Consider the following 6,563-nt stretch of genomic DNA (forward strand, 5'->3'; position numbering starts at 1 on the left):
GAGACCAAGTCATAGTAGGACTATTACTTATGTTCTTAGAGGAATCAGGGGTACATAAGGAGTTAAATGTAACTAGAAGGGCAAAACAGTAAATTGGCCAAGTTGTACTTACGAGTGATTTGTGAAGGGCTATCGCACTGTTGATTGGTTGATATGGACACATAAATATATATGTAATGAGGAGAGTGCAGCTGTCGATCTTTAGTGGAGTGTTCGACAGTTAACAGATGGTGGATCGCGTGACTAAAGAGTTTAGTCAGTTATTCAGGTACCGTTGGATCTTCAAGCTACAGGTCCATAAGGTCCCCTTGGTAGCTAAATGGATTCAAGTTGAGAATCAGTTCTTGGATTTAGTTTGAAGTGTTCAAATTAACAAGAGAAAGTTCAATTATATATGATATAATTTGTGTGATGTATGAGATACATCAAGTGGAGGATTAATGTAAATATGATTTACATTAAGTACCATAAAATAGAAAAAGAACTATGGTTTGTATGTTTCATGAGATGAAATATTAAAACTATAGGTTATAAATATAATATGGTAAGTTGGTTATCATATTTATTTATAATAATATTAATTATTTGATAATTGAATCTTTTTCTCTATTAACCGATTGAGTGGGAGGTTATTGGTGGTTTTATGGTAATCATGAGATAAAAGAAAAAATGTTTTCCTAAAATTAGAGAGTTACTTGATTCGGAAAGTTACTCAAGGTGAAAGCTTTCAAGTGAAAATGTGTCACTAAGAGATAGCTATAGAGAGACTAAACGATCGTGGAGCATTGACTATATGATAGTCATTCAGCTGGTCGTAGCTAAACAATCGCGTGGTTTTTTCTATACGATAGGTTGCCATTTACTACACGATTGAGCATATCGTCTATGCGATAGACATCTTCCTATCTCCCACTTACTCGATCGTCTACACGATTGTTGTCCTCCTGTCTCTTCCTCAAGCCAAGTTCATATAAAGCCCACAACTCCTGGATTCTCACACCGAGAATACCAAGGTAACCATTATGGTGGCATCCTCACTCAACTTGATTGTGTTCGAGGAACTCTTGGTTGTTTGTGTTGATCGTTGTGTTCGCGGTTTACACCAGTCGTTGCATTCGAGAGCTGGATTGCTGTTCTTGGATGCTTGGAGATTGATCGAGGGAGTTTGAAGAAGGTTTCTTCAAAGGTACGTACACTCTATCCCTTGATATTCTTTGTAAGCATGCTATGATTTCTTGTTGTGCATGATCTTTTTGTTTCCATCTTGTACTGTAATTGTATATGTTCAATTTTGAATGGAATTTGGAATGATTCTTCCGCTGCTCATGGAAATCTTCATGCTCTATTTCCTTCAACTAAGTCACATATACCAGCTGCATATGTTCTACACAAAATTGATATCTCAACACAACAAGTTATCGCTAATGAGTCTAGAACATGCCAGAAGCATGGCAGACCAGTAGGTTTCAAAGATAAAAATCCTCGAAAATGAAAAATAATTATAGTGAAAAGTACTTGGTTGAGGATGTAAATACCCTTAAAGAAGTCCTCGACATGACTAGTGAGGAAGGTGAAATACCTAAAGATAATAATGAGATTTCAATAAATTATGTCATGATAGGAAAAAGATGGTATCGAACCAATGCAATTATTGACAATAATTTTGTGTATAATGTTGCTCTTGATATTATATCTAAAAATGAGGAGCCTAAACCAAAATCTTTTGAAGAATGTCGACATTGAAAAGATTGGCTTAGTGGAAAGAAGTAATCGAGGCATAATTAAACTCACTTTTATAACGTTAGGTTTTTGGACCACTAGCCCGAACACTAAAAAAGTGTTAAACCCATGGGATAAAAATGGGTATTTGTGAAGAAAAGAATTGAAAATAATGAGGTCACAAGATATAAAGCAATACTAGTTGTGCAAGATTTTTCATAAAGACCTGGTATTGATTCTGAGGAGACGTATTCTCCGCCGGTAGATGCAATTACATTAAGAAATTTAGTTGGCTTCACTATGTTATGCATCTTCTTAATGTAGCCACAACATATTTATATGGATCTCTTTTTAATGATATTTATATGAGAATTCCAAAAGGATTCAAAGTATCTGAAAGATATACATTAAATTCTTGGGAATGGTATTCATTAAAGTTATAGAGATCACTATACGGATTGAAACAATCAGGACGGATGTGGTACAATCGCCTGAGTAGATATTTATTGAAAAAAACGATATCAAAATAATCCAATATGTCCTTGTGTTTTTATAAAGAAATCACAATCAAGATTTGCTATTATAACTGTATATGTTGATGACTTGAATATAATTGGAACTCCGGAATTGGGGCACTTGTGTATCTTGCTAATAATACAAGACCAAATATTGCATTTTCAGTAAATTTATTAGCAAGATATAGTTCTTTTTCAATAAAAAATATTGGAACGAAATTGAGCACAGACTCCGTTACCTCCGAGGAACAATCAATATGAGTTTGTTTTATTTAAATAAATAAAATTTTGATCTAATTGGTTATACAAATTTGGGATATTTATCTCATTCATACAAAGTTAGATCTCAAACAGGTTATCTGTTCACATGTGGAAGAACTGCTATATCATGATGATTGATGAAATAGACCATAACGGCCACTTCCTCAAATCAGGCTGAGATTCTTGCAATTTATGAGGCTAGTCGAGAATGTGTATGACTAAGATCAATGACTCAGCACATTCGTGAAACATGTTGTTTTCAAATAAAAACCCTCCAACAGTATTATACGAAGACAACACAGCTTGCATAACCTAAATCAAAAGAGGATATATTAAAGGAAATAGAACAAAATATATTTCACCGAAGCTTTTTTACATTCATGATCTTGAAGAAAATGGCGACATCACTATACAACAAATTTGTTCGAAGGATAACCTGGCAGACTTATTTACAAAGGCATTATCAACCACAACTTTTGAAAAATTAGTGTACAACATTGGAATGCAGCGACTCAGAGATCAAAGATGTTTTCATGAGGGGGAGTAAATATATTGTATTCTTTTAGGAGTATATATTATATGAAATATATACTCTTTTTCCTTCACTAGGGTATTTTCTCATTTAGTTTTTTCCTAATATGGTTTTAAAGAGACATATTTTATATATATGTGGACATATAAGGGGGAGTATTATGAATGTTAATAGACGCCCATTACTTAGTGTCCCAAAACCTACATGGCACCCTTCATATTGTCCATGTGCCTTGTAGTTATTCATGTCTGGTGTCCATGAAAGTCCACATCCTACTTGTCACCTTATCTATAAATAGTGATATTTGGTGGATCTTAAAATCATACACCTATTAATAAGAAATCAACTTCAAATTCCACTAAATTTTCTATTATCCAATTTTATAATTTTAATTATTTTATAATTTTAGTTTTTATAATTTTATTTTATATTATATTTATTATTATTATTATTATTATTATTATTATTATTATTATTATAATGTATTTTCTCCATATCGTGTTCCCGTCATGCTCCTCAATTTCACAACAAAGTTAACTAATTCTAGAGAATATTGAGATTGAGAAACTTGACTTCAACAAATCGATCATCTGCTAAACAATGTCTTCCAGCAAGTAAACGAATTTACATATTTTAGTACAATGACGTGTTAAAAGACCTGGAATAGAAGCGTATTGTAAAATAATATAGATGCTAGAGTTATAGGGAAACAATTTATGTGCTATTATTATTTTTTTTAATGAAAAAATATTTAAACTTTTAGCTAGATTTTGTTTGTTCTTTTAATATAAGGCTCCTTGCGTATATAGCAAAATGAGGCAAAAATATTACAAAAAAAAAAAAAAATAATAATAATAATAATTAGAACTAATGACAAATATATAAAAATTTATCTTCAGCCCCTAGAAAATGTCTAAAAAGTTCATTGAATGCACAAAAAATATCAAAGGCCTCAAGTTTCCGATTTTAGTGATACTAAAATAATAGCAAGATATAGTTCCTGAAGAAGGAATTATATCTTATGCAATTGGGGCATTTATGTATGTTGGTAATAATATAAGACCAGATATTTCATTTTCAATAAATTTATTAGCAAGATATAGTTATTTTCCAATAAAAAGACATTGGAACGGAATTAAGCATATAATCCTTTATCTCCGAAGAACAATCGATATGAATTTGTTTCATTCAAATAAATAAAATTTTGATCTAGCTGGTTGTGCAAATTCTGGATATTTATCTGACCCACACAAAGTTAGATCTCAAACAGGTTATCTGTTCACATGTGGAAGAACTGCTATATCATGGCGATTGGTGAAACAGACCATAACGGCTACTTCTTCAAATCATACTAAAATTCTTGCAATTTATGAGGCTAGTCGAGAAAGTGTATGACTAAGATCAATGACTGATCAACACATTCATGAAACATGTGGCTTGTCTTCAAGTAAAAACCCTCAAATAATATGATATGAAAACAACACAACTTGCATAGCCTAAATCAAAAGATGATATATTAAAGGAAATAGAACAAAGCATATTTTACCGAAGTTTTTCTACACTCATGATCTTGATGAAAATCACGACATCACTATGCAACAAATTTGTTTCAAAGATAACTTGGCAGACTTATTTACAAAAGCATTATCAATTGCGACTTTTGAAAAATTTATGCATAACACTAGAATGCAGCGACTCAGAGATATTAAGTGATGTTTTCATGAGGGGAGTAAATATATTGTATTCTTTTAGGAGTATATATTATATGAAATATGTACTTTTTTTCCTTCACTAGAGTCTTTTCCCATTGGATTTTTCCTAATATGGTTTTAACGAGGCATATTTCACATTTATATGGCCATATAAGGGGGGAATATTATGAATATTATTCTAATAAATAGATGCCCATTGCTGTCACACCCCGCACCAGATTACCCTTCTAACCTGGACGGGATAGTGATTACAACAGTTACCAACCCTTTTGTTGGCACTTATTGCCTATTTTACCTGTTAACTAATACTCAAACCCTGAATACATACATATTAACTCAGAACTTAATACATTTACATTACAGGGTTCCGCAGCATTGATTTTACATGGATATTACAACCTAGTGAGCCCTATCACGAATACTAGTCACTAGACAAACATATGTGTACTAGCTAATACAGGTCTTCAAATTACGCTTCCTTCAACCTATTTCTTAGAGTGGCAGAGCAGCAACATAAAAGTCTTCTGGGAACTAATCGCTACCTAGAAAAGAAAACATTTGAAAACGTGAGCTACAAGCCTAGTGAGTGACTTAATAAAATGAAATCTCATGCTTAAACTGAAAGCTTGAAAACATAATGCTGGAACTTAAAGTATACCAAGCAAACGTGTACTTAAAACCTTTTAAACCAATGTATCTGAAACTTAAACCTTAGTTGAGAATGAACATTCATTGCTCTAATTCCCAACGTCAAGCCATGGCCAGATGAGACCTCTACTTCAACCTGTTCATATTAAACTATGGCTAGAAGAGATCCCTACGTCGATCTCTTTAAATATACCCATCGCATCTCAAGCAACATCCCTAAGACATAAAAGTTGATAACAACTTTTATACATCAATAATCATCATTACATCCTGGTTGAGAACGAGCATACACCACTCTAGCTCCTACCGTCTATTATCAGCCAAAAGACCTATACCTCGGCCTCTCATTCAGACCTGTCTACATACACACAGAGTTTGTTATGTACCGTCAATACCTTAGGTACATTTATTCAGATACCTTCCCTACCAGTATCCCTACTCATTATGTTTAGAAATACCAATGCATGTACTTTGTCAACTTTAGATATTTAAAACATAGTACATCAAGCTTCATTCAACCTTAGCTTTAACCCTAACGCACGCTTCATACTTTGTGAAAGAAGTTGGCTTAAAACATATTGAACCAGCTTGTAAAACAACTAATTGTGCGTTAGACATGGAAAACATACTTGGAAAACTCATACATTAGTAAACATCAAGCGTTGATAAACATTTAATTGAAAGGATACTTTCTCATTGTCCTACAGTATCCGTCACATAACTAGTCACAACATTCAGTTGAACACTAAAGGTTAGTGCTCAAATAATCATTCTAATTCATCCATCATACTAGTTTATCATAAAAATAAAGTTACTTAAACATGTTGAAAGCCTTTAGAAAAGATAACATATTAAATCATATCAATTCCATGGAAAACATGCTTTACATAGCATGAGAGACAGTTCTACAGTTACGTTGCTTGGCACTTTATCTATACACTTAACATGAGAATAACTTTAAAGAAATCATAATTTCTAAATCATTAAAAACATTAATTCATCACATAGTCACTCACAGCTTGTTGGCCTCTTAATGGGTTACATGCTTCTCCTAGCTCTTATTGGCCTGAAAGGACATATTTCCCAGTTAAATCACTGAGAATTCCTAGTAAAATACCTTAGTTAATTCATTTATTAAAGAAATTTTACACAGATGGCTCTACTGGTGAGATCCCC

The sequence above is a fragment of the Benincasa hispida genome, chromosome 3 (genome assembly GCF_027475165.1).
Source record: "Benincasa hispida cultivar pf3 chromosome 3, pf3_genome.v1.1, whole genome shotgun sequence".
Classification (NCBI taxonomy): Eukaryota; Viridiplantae; Streptophyta; class Magnoliopsida; order Cucurbitales; family Cucurbitaceae; genus Benincasa; species Benincasa hispida.